General features: G+C 36.7%; 1 protein-coding gene and 1 pseudogene across 2 annotated transcripts in view; both read left to right on the top strand.

Annotated features, from left to right (window-relative positions):
* Positions 1–14,652, top strand: part of ENOX2 (ecto-NOX disulfide-thiol exchanger 2) — a 358,832-nt gene that overhangs the window by 32,884 nt on the left and 311,296 nt on the right. The window lies entirely within an intron of this gene.
* LOC114505819 lies at positions 1,083–1,183 on the top strand (annotated as a pseudogene).

Below are 14,652 nucleotides of genomic sequence, written 5' to 3'. Positions count from 1 at the left end.
AGTGATTTACATTCTCTTCCTCATTTCAGAGTGGCTTTCCATGACTGTTTTTAAACTTTTCTTATTGATTTTGACAGGTCCAATTATCTAAAAATATATCACCTTTTTGAGGGATTATGAAGTGAGTATAAGACTCCTGGATTGTAAGGCCCCAGATAGGAGTTGTCCAATATGTAGAAGTTACAACTTTTGCTTAAATCACATAAAGGACTATCTGTCATGAGGGGTTTGATAAGGATTATAGGAGTAGGAGGTTGGGAAGGGGGAGCAGGAACAAAACTGCCCTCACTTTGTTCCTCCCACTCTTCCATAAAAAGTAGAAATTAACAGTGTTTTACTTATAGCAAGAACTATCTGCTACTGGTAAGCCACGGTTCTACTGTGCTAAGTGCTAGGCAGATGTTTATTTCTGGTAATTTGTATTGTGTAGTTTTTATTTCAAAGGTAGGAAGGAATACCTAGCTTTACTTTTGGAATGGATTAACCAGAGAAGGTAGCTCAAACACCTGATATTTGATCTAAATCTTGAAAGATGCTAGAAGTTTGTTAGAAAACAGAAGCCATTACAGTAAGTGTGAATACAGATGCAAAGACACAGAATCCTGAAACAATATGCGATTTTAGATGAACTCCAAATGGTTTAACTTACTTTTGTGCTTCAGTTTCCTCATCTGTAAAGTAGGCTCAATGACAGTACGTATCTTAATGGTTGTGAGGCCTAATGAGATAATATATGTAATTTGGAATAGTGCTTGGCATATAGGAAAGGATTTATAAGTCTTAGTTCTATAGCTAAGAATAGAAAAGAGCAGAAAAGCTAAATTGAAGTAACATGTGGTGGCTGGCAAATTATAGACTGACATTGTGCTAAGGAATGTATACTTTTTTTCTTATAGCCAATTGAGAACTATTATGGAATTTTAATCTAGGGTATCAAATAAGTGACCAGATTTTCATTTTAGATCACTTTCTCTGCCTTCTGCATGGGGCCAGGAGGGGAAGTATTTGTGGAAATTTGAGACAGAGGGATCAGTTATAAGGCTATTGTAATAGTCTGTATAGGAGATGATGGGGTACTCACTTTGGCAGTGCTAAATATACTAAAATTGGAGTGATACAGAGAAAATTAGCATGACTTCTGCACAATGATGATATGCAAATTCGTGAAGCGTTCCATATTTTTTCAATGCAATCCCTATTAAAATACCAATAACATATTTCACAGATATAGAACAAACATTTCAAAAATTTATACAGAACCATATATGATCCTGAATAGCTGTGCCAATTTTGAGAAAGAAGAACAAAGTAGGAGGGATAACCACACCTGATGTCAAACTATATTACAAGACCACTGTAATCAAAACAGTCTGCTACTGGCATAAGAACAGACACATAGATCAATGGAACAGATTAGAGAGCTTGGAAATAAACTCAAGTCTCTATGGACAATAAATATTTGACGAAGGGGGCAGAAGCATAAAATGAAGTGAAAATAGCCTGTTCAACAAATGGTATTGGGAGATCCGGACAGCTACATGCAAAAAATGAAACTCTACCAACAAGTTAACACAATACACAAAAATAAACTGAAGATGGATAAAAAACTTAAGTATAAGTTGTGATGCCATAAAATTCCTAGAGGAGAACATAGGCAGGGAAGTCTCAAATATTCTATGCAGCAGTATTTTCACCTATATGTCCCCTAGAGCAAAGGACATAAAGCAAAGAATAAACAAATGGGACTTTATAAAAATAAAAGGCTTCCACACAGCTAAAGAAAACATAAGCAAAATAAAAAGGGAACCAACCATATGGGAAAATATATATGCCAGTGATAACTCAGACAAGGGTTTGATCTCCAAAATATGTAAAGAACTCACATGACTCCACACCAGGAAGACAAACAATCCAATTAAAAAATGGGCAAAGGACATGACTAGCCACTTCTCCAAGGAGGGCATACAGAGGGCCCAGAGGCATATGAAAGGATGCTGTGCATCACTAACTGTCAGAGAGATGCAAATTAAAAGCACAATGAGATACCCCTCCACATTGGTCAGAATGGCCATCATAAACAAATCAACAAGTAACAAGTACTAGAGAGGTTGTGGAGAAAAGGGAACCCTAGTGCACTGTTGGTGGGAATGCAGACTGGTACACCCACTGTGAAAAACAGTATGGAATTTCCTAAAAAAATTAAAAATGGAATTGTCTTTTGACCCAGCAATTCCACTGCTGGGATTACATCCTAAGAATCCTGAAACACCAATTCAAAAGAACTTATGCATCCCAATGTTCAACGTGGCCCAATTTACAATATCCAAATGTTGGAAGCTACCTAAGTGCCCATCAGTAAATGAGTGGATCAAAAAACTATAGTACATTTACAGGATGGAATACTTTGCAGCTGAAAGAAAGAAGGAGCTCCCACCCTTCATGACAGCATAGATGGAACTGGAGAGCTTTATATTAAGTAAAATAAGCCAAGTGAAAGATAAATACCATATGATCTCACCTATAAATAAAACTTAGTCAACAAGACAAAGAAGCAAACAAAATATAAACAGAGACTTTGAGATAAAGAATAAATTGACAGTATCCAGAGGGGAGGTGGGGGGATAACAGGGGTGGGGATGGAGAAGGGTCATCAAGGAACATATATAAAGGACACATGGAGAAAGCCAAAGGGGGGTAGGATCGAAGGTGGGGGGGTGGGGGGATAATGGAGACAACTGTACTTAAACAACAATAAATTTTTTTAGAAAGATGAAAAGAGATGGTGGGGATCTAAATTAGAAAAATGGCAGTGGAAATGGAGAAAGACAGGTACAAAATGAAGAGATAATTCAGAGTTAACAAGTATCACAGACTGGCAACTAACAAATATGATTTGTTTGTTCCACACACTGTTTGAATATGAATATGTCTTAGATGGAACATGCATTCTCTAGTTTGACTTAGGCTTCACCACTCCATATTGATGTTGTCATAGTACTACAAATTAGTGTTACTTGGCTGGCCCTTTACTCGTAAGGGAATTAAGAATGACCACTAGATTTTAGTTGGTGTGACTAGAAGAACAAAGGTGCTAACAGCCTAGATCAAGAATTCAGGAGTATATATGAATTTGCAAAAAAAAAAAAAGGTGAATTATGTTTTCAGTATATAAAGTTGGAGGTATTTACAGGATATTAATCAGAAATATAGATCAGTTTGTCAGGATACAACTCTGCATTAGAGATATAGGTTTGAGGAAATCATTAGTACATAGGTGATAGCTGAAACCATTAAGTAAATGGTAGAGAGTATATTTAGAATGCTGAAAGAAGAGGACTGAGCTCAACAAGAAACCAGTGGAGTGACCAGAGGTAATGCTAAAGTAGGAAAGAGTTTCAGACATAGTGTCAATCTCAAAGAGTAGAACCAAGTTTAGAACCTCTTTGAGTACTTTCCAGCATGTTGTTCATGGACCACTTGGGCTCCCCAAGACTCTCTCAGGGAGTCTGAGAAATCAAAACTATAGTCACGGACTTCTGGTCAAGTGGAGTCATACGTAAACATGGCTCACCTCTTTGCACAACCACAGCAAAAATTACAACTAAACTACAAAACAACTATCACCCAGAATTGTCAGAAAATCAAGCTATATGAAAGTCTGACAATGAAGGAATTAAAGAAGTCACATTCATTAAGATGGGTATGAGGGGCAGAGATGCAGAGATGTGTGGAGACGCAGAATGGGCAGGCCCATACCCATGTGCGGTGGATAAAAATTGGGGTGGATACCTTGTGAGCAAGGGATTCCAGCCCTACACCAGACCACCCAGCCCAGGGTTCCAGTGCCAAGAAGATAAGTCCCCATAACTTACGGCTATAAAAATCAGTGGGAGTTGCGATGGCAGAAGAAACTGTGGGATTCTCAAGGGTCTCCTCATAAAAGGCCCAAAACAGACTTAGGACATATGCAGACTCACTCCCTCTGGGCACCAGCACTGGGGCAGCAGCAGGAAGGGCTCCAGTGGCATACAGGGAGAAACTGAAGTGTCTGGCATCAGGGCAAGTGTGAGGGAGTAGCTTCCTCTTGGACAAAACTCCAGGGGCCAGACAGCAGTATTGTCCTTTTTCTTAGCCCTCCTCCACACAAAGCAACAGAGCGGGAACACCATATTGGAGATTCCGTCAACCTGGTTCACAGGAGTTGCACTACCCTGGCAATTACTTAAGTCTCCACCCAATCCAACTTATTGGTGCTCTTTTCTACAATAGGTCATGCTACTAAGACATGGCATTAAAGCAGCACTACCTACTACACAGAAACAAACACAGGGAGGCTGCCAAAATGAGGAAACAAATAAATATGGCCCAAATGAAAGAACAAAACAAAACTCCAGAAAAAGAACTAAACAAAATGGAGATGAGCAATCTATCAGGTGCAAAGTTCAAAACACTGGTTATTAGGATGCTCAAGAAACTCATTGGGTACTTCAACAGCATAAAATGACCCAGGCAGAAATGAAGGTTACGCTAAGTGAAATAAGAAAAATTTACAGAGAATCAACAGTGGAGTGGAGGAAGCCAGGAATCAAATCAATGATCTGGAACATAAGGAAGAAAAAAAAAAAAACATTCTATCAGAACAGCAAGAAGAGAAGATAAATTTTAAAAAATGAGGATAGGCTAAGGAGCCTCTGAGACAACTTCAGATGTACCAACATTCAAGTCATAGGGGTGCTAGAAGGGGGAGAGAAAGATCAAGAAATTGAAAACTTATTTGAAAAAGTAATGAAAGAAAACTTTCCTAATTTGGTGAAGGAAATAGACATACATGTCCAGGAAGCTCAGAGAGTCCCAAATGAGATGGACACAAAGAGGACCACAGTGAGACACATCATGATTAAAATGCCAAAGGTTAAAGATAAATAGAAAATCTTAAAAGCAGCAAGAGAAAAGCAGAGAGTTACCTACAAAGGAGTTCCCATAAGAATGTCAGCTTTTTTCTTAAAACACATTTTGCAGGCAAGAAGAAACTGGCAAGAATTATTCCAAGTCATGAAAAGCAAGGAGCCACAACCAAGATCACTCTATCCAGCAAAGCTACCTTCTGGAATGGAAGGGCAGATAAAGTGCTTCCCAGATAAGGTCAAGTTAAAGGAGTTCATCATCAACAAGCCCTTCTTATATGAAATGTTAAAGGAACTTGTTTAAGAAAAAGGAGATTAAAACTATGAACATTAAAATGGCAATAAATTCACAATTATCAATAATTAAATCTAAAAATACAGTAAGCAAACAAGGAGAACAGAAACAGAATCATAGATATGGAGATCATTTGGAGGGTTATCAGTTGGGAGGGGGAAGGGGAGGTAGTGGGAAAAGGTGGAGGGGTTAAGAAATACAAATATGTAGGCACAGAATAGACAGGAGGATATTAAGAACAGTATAGGAAATGGAGAAGCCAAATACTTATATGCACAACCCATGGACATGAACTAAGGAGGGGGGATAGATTACTGGAGGGAATGGGGGGTACTGGGTGGAGGGGAGCAAAGGAGGGAATTTGGGACAACTGTAATAGCATAATCAGTAGAAATAGATTCAAAAAAGGGGAAAAAACAATGTTCACAATATTGTAAGGTATTATTTGGTTTTCCTGTGTTGACATTTTCACTGATAGTGCAAGAGAATGGTGGGTAAAAGTGCTGGTGTCTTGGCACAAATCAAGGGAATCACACCAAACTGTACTAGTTAGTAATTGTATTCTTTACCACCACACTCACAGTTAAAATAGAAAGCTATTTTCACTTAATAATATCTTTGTAAACCAGTAACTATTATTAATTTTACCAAATATTTACCCTTGTGTACATATTTTAACAGCTTTATTGATGTATAGTTGATATACAAAGAACTGCACATATTTAATGTACACAATTTGATGAGTACATCATCTATTTTTAGACATATGGACATCAGTACTACATTTTTTGAAAAGATTGTATTTACCTATGTTTTAGAGAGAGGGGAAGCGGGGGGACAAGAGAGGGAGAGAAGCACCAATATGTAAGAGAAATATTGATTAGTTTCTTCTCTCACACCCCCAACTGGGGACCCAACCTGCAACCCAGGCATGTGCCCTAACTGGGAATCGAAGCAGCAACCCTTTGGTTCATAGGCTGGCACTCAATCCACTGAGCCATACCGGCCAGGGCAAGTACATATCTTTTTAAATAATACACGTATCAAATGGAAAGTATGCATAAAGTACTTCTGTTACATACTGAAGTATGATAGTGTCTTGAGGTAATGTACTTGTGTGATTGAGTTATAGACTGAACTAATGGCTTATACATAGAATTCCAATTTTATTGAAAAAAACACCCAAGAAACTATGTTTATTCAGACTTGCTTATTTGGCAGCCATTTTGTCAATAATAAAGTTAATCATTTTAAGGAAAATAATTGACAGTATTTGTTTTCAATGATGATATTTAAGATTTAAAATGAAAATTAGAATTTTGGAAACCTGTATCTGTCACCATAAGCTTTTGAGCTTCCTGATACTTATAGTCTTTTCTAATGAGATCAGCAGTGATATTAACTAATGCGATTTTTTAAAACATTGTATGATTAAATGTGTCTCCATTTGGAAGATATGCATAACTCAGTGGAACAGTATTTGTTAAATAATCAGTGTTGTAAAATCATGCCTGGATAAAAAATCCATTTAAAGTATAAGACTGACCAGTGTATTTTAACATAACAAAGTCTAAAAAGTTCTTTAATGTGGATTCAAAGTCCTCATTCCATTTACCTTAAAGAAACTACCCCTATAAAATTTTGTTGCAGTGTTGAAGAATACCCACAGTTATCTGAAAAAGCTGTTTAAATACTCCTGCATTTTTAGTTACAAGTTTACATGAGGCCAGATTTTCTTCATATACATTAACCAAAAAAACGTATCACAACTGATTGAATGCAGAGTAAACATAAGAATCCAGCTGTCTTCTAGGAAATTCTCTAAAAAGGATTTGCAAATTTGTAAAGTAAAGCCATTAGTCTCGCTGTTTTTATTTTGTTTTGGAAAATATAGTTATTTTATAAACATTTATATTAACATGTATTAGATTTATTGTTGTCATATTTAAATGAATTAAACACTTTAAATGTCACAGATATTTCTCTTTTTTTAAAGATTTTATTTATTTATTTTCAGAGAGGGAAGGGAGGGAGATAGAGAGAGAAAGGGAGAAACATCAATGTGCGGTTGCTGGGGGTCATGGCCTACAACCCAGGCATGTGCCCTGACTGGGAATCGAACCTGCGACACTTTTTTTCGCAGCCCGAGCTCAATCCACTGAGCTATGCCAGCCAGGGCATAATTTCTAATATAAGATATTGATAGATATAACTGAAAAAATCAAAGAATCATTGAGATCCTTAATATTTTTAAAAATTTAAAGGAGTTTTAAACTAAAAATTTTGGAACTGCTATTGTGGGCTTTTGAAGAAAAGTGGTGCAGAGAACAAATGAGGACATTTTTTGTCTTACTGTTAAGTAGCCCAAACCCCTCCAAGGGAAACTGAGATAATGAAAAACATAACATTAAAACATATGAATAAGTCCCAAAGCAAATGACATGGACAGTAGCACTAAACCATAAATAGAAGAGTGTGAACTAAAGTGAAAGGGATTTGTTGAAATGAGAGACTTAAGCATAGCTATGATTTTGTAGAACAAAAGTGGGGAAGACTCTTCCTAAGCTTGATGACCACCATGAGCAGTCCTAGTGACCAAGATAAGCAAAATATGCTCTAGGAACAGTAAGGCAACCATCCTAACTGGAGTAAATAATTTGCATTGGTGAATAGCAAGAAATTAGTTGAATGAATATACTAAAGCCAGATTATGAAGAGCTTTAAATGTCAGGATGAGGAATTTTGATTTTATGGGCAATGGGAAAGTATTAACATTTGTGATTACAGATGATGACGTGATTAAAGTGATAATTTTATGAAAGTTAATGTAGAGGTAGTGTAAAGGAGAGATTGAAAATAGAAATACTAGAAATCAATTAGGACTATATTATGGTAATGCATGCATGAAGTGATGAGAACCTAGTCATGGGAATGGAAAGTAAATAGTGGATGTAAGAGATATTGTATGGTAAAATGAACAGGACTTGGCTGATTATAATAAGGGGATTAATTTTAAGACTGGGTGACTAAAAGAACAGTGCTATCATTGATGAAATTAAAAGAGCATAAGAAGACCCATTTTAAGTAGTTGATGTTTATTATGTTACTAACTTACTTGTTGAAGATGTGGGATTATCCTAATAGAAATATGTATGCATAGGGAGTCACTGAATAGGAAGCTGGATGAGAGGTATAAACTTGAGAGGCTGCATTAGTGAGATGATCACTGAGCTTAAGATAATGAATGTTTTTTGAGGACCAAATTATATAAACCAGGAGCCCAGGAACGAAACCTTATGATCTAAATCTATTAGGTTTTGATAGGAGGAACAAGTGAAGAAGACTGAAGAAACAATTGAATACTATTAGGGGAACTGAATGATATTACATGGCAGAAGCCAAGAGAGGACAGTTTCAAGGAGGAGATGGAAATCAACCATGTCAGATTCCACAGAGAAGAAAAGATTTGATATATAATGTAAGCTTTGTGAAAGCAGGGATCTTTGTATTGTATGTTTTACTCAATGCTTCCTAAGCATCTAGAATTGTACTTGGCACATAGTAGGTGATCAATACATAAATGAAGATTACTTAGATAGTGCTGGTAAAAACCTTTCCCTGGCTAATGGTTCAGTTGGTTGGAGCATCGTCCCATACACTAAAAGATTGTGGGTTTGATTTGCAGTCCGGGAACATACCTAGTTTGCAGGTTCCATCCTGAGTCAGGGTGTGTACAGGAGGCAACCAATCAATATTTCTCTCTAATGTCTCTCTCTCTCTGTCTCTCTCACTCTCTCCCCCTCCCTTTCTCTCTAAAATCAATAAACAAAAGATATCCTCAGGTGAGGATTTTAAAAAAGTTCCACAAACCTTATAAATATAAGCACACTGAAGGAAAATAATTAATGATCTGCATCTTAAGATACAACCATCTGTAGATATATTGATCCTCTCTAAATGCTTCTCAGACACTGTTATTTGAAACCAGCACAGTGTTGTTGAAATGCACACTAAAAACAGAGGTGGATTGTTTAGTCTTGCTGACTTGCGTGTGAGGCAGCCAGAGGAAGGTAGATGATGCATGTGTATTTGCATAACTCTGTAGACCAAAACACAACTTGTAGCATTACTTCTAGTCCTATTAGGATATGCTATTAATCTATATAGGGTATATTCTTTTTCTGGTGGTGTCTGGTACAATAATTTTGCATCAAAATGAATAACTATTTTGGAATTTAAAGTCATATTCATAGCCATTAAAAGTTTATTTCATTTATATTTATTTTGGTATTGGTTCATAAATTTTAGTTGCAAGTTTTTTTTGAAGACCAGTGCATTGGTTAGATTGAAAAGGTTATGTCCATTTTGGTGGTTGAGGTAGTTTGTTTGTTTCAGTTTTGGCATAAGTTTCCATAAAGGAGGAATATAGGTGATTTTGCTGGAGAACACAAGTTATTTGATATTCATGGATTTCCTCATAAAGGAATTATATAGCAGTGACTGTAGAACTTGGATATTTGTATTAGTTATAAACTTCTGTATACCCAAATTATACCCAAACTTAGCATGTTAATCAGGAAACATTATCTCACAGTTTCTGTGGGTCAGGAATCTAGACATAGTTTAGCTGGATGCCTCTTTCTGGCTCAAGATTTCTCACAAGGCTGCAGTCAAGCTGTTGGATGAGACTGTGGTCCCATTTGAAGGTTTGACTGGATGGGAGAGTCTGCTTTCAAGTTCATTTGTGTGGTTATTGGCTTACCTCAGTCCTTACCTACATAGACCTCTCCACAGGACTGCCCATGACATGGCAGATGGGTACCCCAGAGAGCGAGCCAAGAGACTGAGAAAGAATGCTTAAGACAGAAGCCAGAGTCATGTTATAATCTAATCTCAGAAGTGGCATCTCATCACTTCAGCATATTATAATTGTGAGAAGTTAGTATATCCAGACCAAATTCAGGGGGTCGGAGATTGCAAATGGTTTGTGGATACCAGGAGGCAGGGACTATTGGGAACCATCTTTGAAGCTTCCTATCACAGATTTGTTGATACCAGTTGTACCTTCAAAAGACACAATTGAAATTATAGAGAGAGGGGAGATACAAAGCTAAAGTCAACTTTTTATTGATGAAACTAGGAAATATACTATCCCTTAAAGTATGAAAATTTATATCTTCTGTAAGTATTTTAGAAGAACATCAAAAGCTTAAATACATATACCCTGTATATTAAATCCTATAATTATATATATGCATATATGATTTTAAAGACATTGTGTTTACTGAACAGTACAAGAAAAAACTGAGAAGCCAAGTGAGAAAGAAAGTTAACATAAAAAAATTACTTGTGATTCCTACAATTATATAACCACCCAGAAAGACACCAGAAAATGTCTGACATTAACAGTAACTCCATTTTAATTTTAGTGCTGTTATTCAATTAGTGTAAGTTAATATGAAATAAGATATAAACTACATTTAAATGTTGCCCCATATATTGTTTTTAGTGTATATTTCAAGGCAGAGATAGAAAAAGTATACTAAACCAGTGAAAAATGATGTTCTAAAAACAGATAGTATAGATTTCCTCATAGTTCATATGTCAGAACTATACATCTTTTCCTCTTACATTTTCTTTACTTCTATTAAATTTTACTTTAATAACTAAAATTATAAAAACACATTTTTTATGATAAAATGGTAAGTTAGCAGGAAGCAGAACAATACTGCCTTGCAGCAGATCTTTAAATTCAATTTTTACCTAAATTAATTTAATTCATTTAATTTAAGGTCTGAGTTGTCCTATCAGAATCCAGAAATTATAGGTATTAGTTTAGATTCATAAACCACATCCCACTTACTCCAAATAAAAGTATAAGCCTCTCATTGTCTATAGAGTCAAAGGAATAAGGTAAGAGAGAAAAGTGCTTTATTAATCATAACAAAATCAGATGCCTATTTGAAACTGAGGAAGAAGAAAATATGTATAACATTTAAAAGAGGTATGTTTCTGTGCATCCATTTTAAAAGGACTACATTTCTGAAGTAGTCTTTTCATATTTGGAAAGACAACAGGCATATTAACTCTTAGAAAGGAAAACAATAAGCAAAAGAGGAGGAGTTTTGATTATATGATTTCTACAGTTACTCCTAACTTTAACATTCTATAAGTTCATGTTCTGGTTATATATTTCAGGTAGAAGTCTTGGTTATTTGTGTTAAGGAGAATGAGATAACATGTATAATTAGAATCTATAGATTAGAATCTATAGATTATCCCTAAACCTCATTTTAGCCTTAACTATTGGAGTCAATACCAATTTTGTGTGTATGCGTGCATGCATGTGTGTGTGTTCAAGGCATCTGGGCTTGGAGGTTACAGAAGTGGGGCAGTGCTTGTACCTTGCAATAGGATGCTTGGTCTTTCTTGGTACTACTAGGAAATAATTGCTTTACAGACAAACTACCTTTGTATTCTCTGCAGTCCATGAATCCATTAGAATAAGAGGAAAGTGGTGATTAGCCCTTCTTAGGCTCCTTGGAAATTCTCTTCAAATAGTCTCTTTTCCCCTTAAATTTTCCATTATCAGGTTTAACTAGGGTGGTTGTTCCATATTTTCTCATCACCCTTAGGTTTTCTTTCATACACATTCATTTATTTATCAAATATTATTGAGGGCCTACTATGTGCCAGGCACAGTTCTAGATGTTAGAAAACATCTGAGTTAGAAAACAAAAACAAAATCTATGTCCTATTGCTTAGATTCTAGAAGGAAAAGATAGGCAAATGTCTCCCCCCCTCTCTTTCTCTCTCTCTCTCTCACACACACACATACACACAGACTAATACGTGTGTGTATGCATATATATATTCAGCGGTGTGAAACAAATAGAGCAGTATTTTGAGAGTTTTGGTGAGATGCAGGTTACAATTTAAATAGATGTTCAGGGTAACCTCTTTGACAAAGGGGCATTGAAAGGATTATTTGAAAGGGAGTGGCTATCTGACAGAAAGACATTCAGGTAGAGGAAACAACCAACACAAAGGCCTTCAGTCAAGAGTGTCTGGGTTGTTCAAGGGACTAGTGTTCAAGGAACTAGTGTGGCTAGAACAGAATGAGCAAGGGGAATGATAGGAGGTTGATTTAGAAGTGTGTAACTAGAGGACAGTATAGATATTATAGGGCCTTGAGACCATTGAAAGGACACTGGGTTTATTCTGAGTAGAATTAGAAAAGTTTGGAGGATTTTGAGCACAAGAGTGACATGATGCGACATTCAAAAGTATCTATCTTGAGAAGAATTTATAGGGGTATGTGCAGGGAGAACAGATAGGAAGATGTGGCAATAATTCAAACAAGAGATGATGGTGGCAGGAGGCAGGGTGGAAACTTTGTTAGATGGTGAGAATTGGATAGATTGAGGATATATTATGAGGGTTCAATAAATGGGATGTGCTGATAGACTGGATATGAGGTATGCAAGGGAGAAGTCAAGGATGAATTCAGAGTTGGTTGGCCTGAGGAAGGAGGTAACAGAAATGGAAACGACTATAGGCAGAGTAAGCCTGACATGGAGGAGTTCAGTTTTGGTCATGTTAGTTTGAGATATTTGTTAGATATCTAAGTGGAAATGTGAAGCAGGTAAGTAAGTATATGATTCAGGAGTGGAAAGATCTGGATAAGAACTGTACATTTGTTTTGCACATACACAGCATTTAAAGCCAAGGAAGTGAAGATAGAGAAGAGATCTGAGGACTGAGCCCTGGGTTAGTCCACTGTTAAAAAATTGGGGAGAAGAGCTCCAAAGAGCACTGAGAAGGAATGGCCAGTGAGAGGCAGGAGGAAGATCAAGAGAGAATGGCATCTTGAAAGTCAAATTAAGTTAATTGACCATTGACCATAATATGTTCTATCCTCTCTATTGCTACTGCCCTCCCTAGTTCAAAATCACACCATTGCTTATCTAAACTACAACATTCTCTTAATTGGTTCTTTTTGTCTCCTTTCTTGTCCCTTCTGGTGCATCCCTCACACTGCCAGACTTTTCTATTTATAACACAAATTGGATCCTGTCATTCCCTTGCTTAAAACACATTTAATCTATTTGTAGTTTATGCTGCTTCTTTCCTCCATGCCTCTGCCTTTGCTTATGCAGTCTGTTGGGTCTGAAATGCCATTTCTATATTTCTCATCATCTAGCTAATGTGTACTCATCCTTCAAGACTTATTTCAGATACTCTCTCATTCAGAAAACCTTTCATGGTCTGTCCTGTGCTTGAGTTATGCCTTGTACATATTTTTATTGTTGCCCTAGCCATACTATTTTATAATTATCTGTTCATTTACCTGTTTCTCCCATTTAGACTATTATTTCTTGGAAGGCAGGGGTGCTATTTTATCCACCTTTAAGTGGTCATCACAGGGTCTGACACAGACTAGGCACTTAATAAATGCTTAATGAATGGATAAATGAATGAATGAGTGCTCACTTTTTCTCCTTTCTCTGGATATGTCAGTTTTAGTTTAGAGTGTTATAAATTTTTCTCTACAACTTTGAATTGTTTCCAATTTTTCAGTTTGAATTTCTAATATAACTAGGTATGGAACAGAATAACTGATTTGCATCTCAGATGCAGAACCAGCATGCTGAATAACAATATGCTATGGGTTTGATAGCATTAGGATATCATCTCCCCAGTGCAATCAATGTACATCTGTGTTACTGTAATACAGCCAATCACCACACTGTTGTCCATGTCCATGAGTCCTTTTTGCTCAATCCCTTCACCCCCTAACCTCCCACAACTAGCTGTCATCCTACACACTCAGTCATTTTGAATGTGACATCCACATAGTACACATGCTTAGCCAATGGCGTCTACTGCCCTCACTGACTGGTACAGTGACATCATCACTGTTCTTGCATGTGCATTCCACTCCACTCTTCTTGGCTGCCAGGTTACCTTGGTGTCACACAAACCATTCTCGTTCTATTAACAATGGCTGGACTTTATCCAGACAGACCTTGTATATTGCACTCCAAGCACTGATTTAGCTTCTCCCACAAATTTTGATATGATCTGTTTTCATATTGTTTCAGTTCAAATACTTTTTTGATGGGGTTGTTTTATACTTTCTTTTTTTATTGTTGTTCAGTTATAGTTGTCCCCATTTTTTCCCTTTTGCTGTCCCCCGCCCTGTCCAACTGCTGCTCCCCAAAACAACCCCCACCCTATTGTTCTTGACCATGGGTCCTTTATACATGTTCCTTGACTTGATCCTTTCTCTTCTTTACCCCATTATTTCCCTATCCCCTCCCCTCTGGTCACTGTCAGTTTATTATTTATGCTTTCTTCTTTGGCACATGGATTACTTATACTTTCCAGGTGTCTTTCTGTTATTGATGCCTAACTTAATTCTACTGTGTCAAAGAGCATGCACTATATGAT

Source organism: Phyllostomus discolor, chromosome X, assembly GCF_004126475.2.
Source record: "Phyllostomus discolor isolate MPI-MPIP mPhyDis1 chromosome X, mPhyDis1.pri.v3, whole genome shotgun sequence".
Taxonomy (NCBI): Eukaryota; Metazoa; Chordata; class Mammalia; order Chiroptera; family Phyllostomidae; genus Phyllostomus; species Phyllostomus discolor.
Note: the sequence above shows the minus strand (reverse complement) of the source record. Positions and strands in the feature narration are given on the sequence as shown.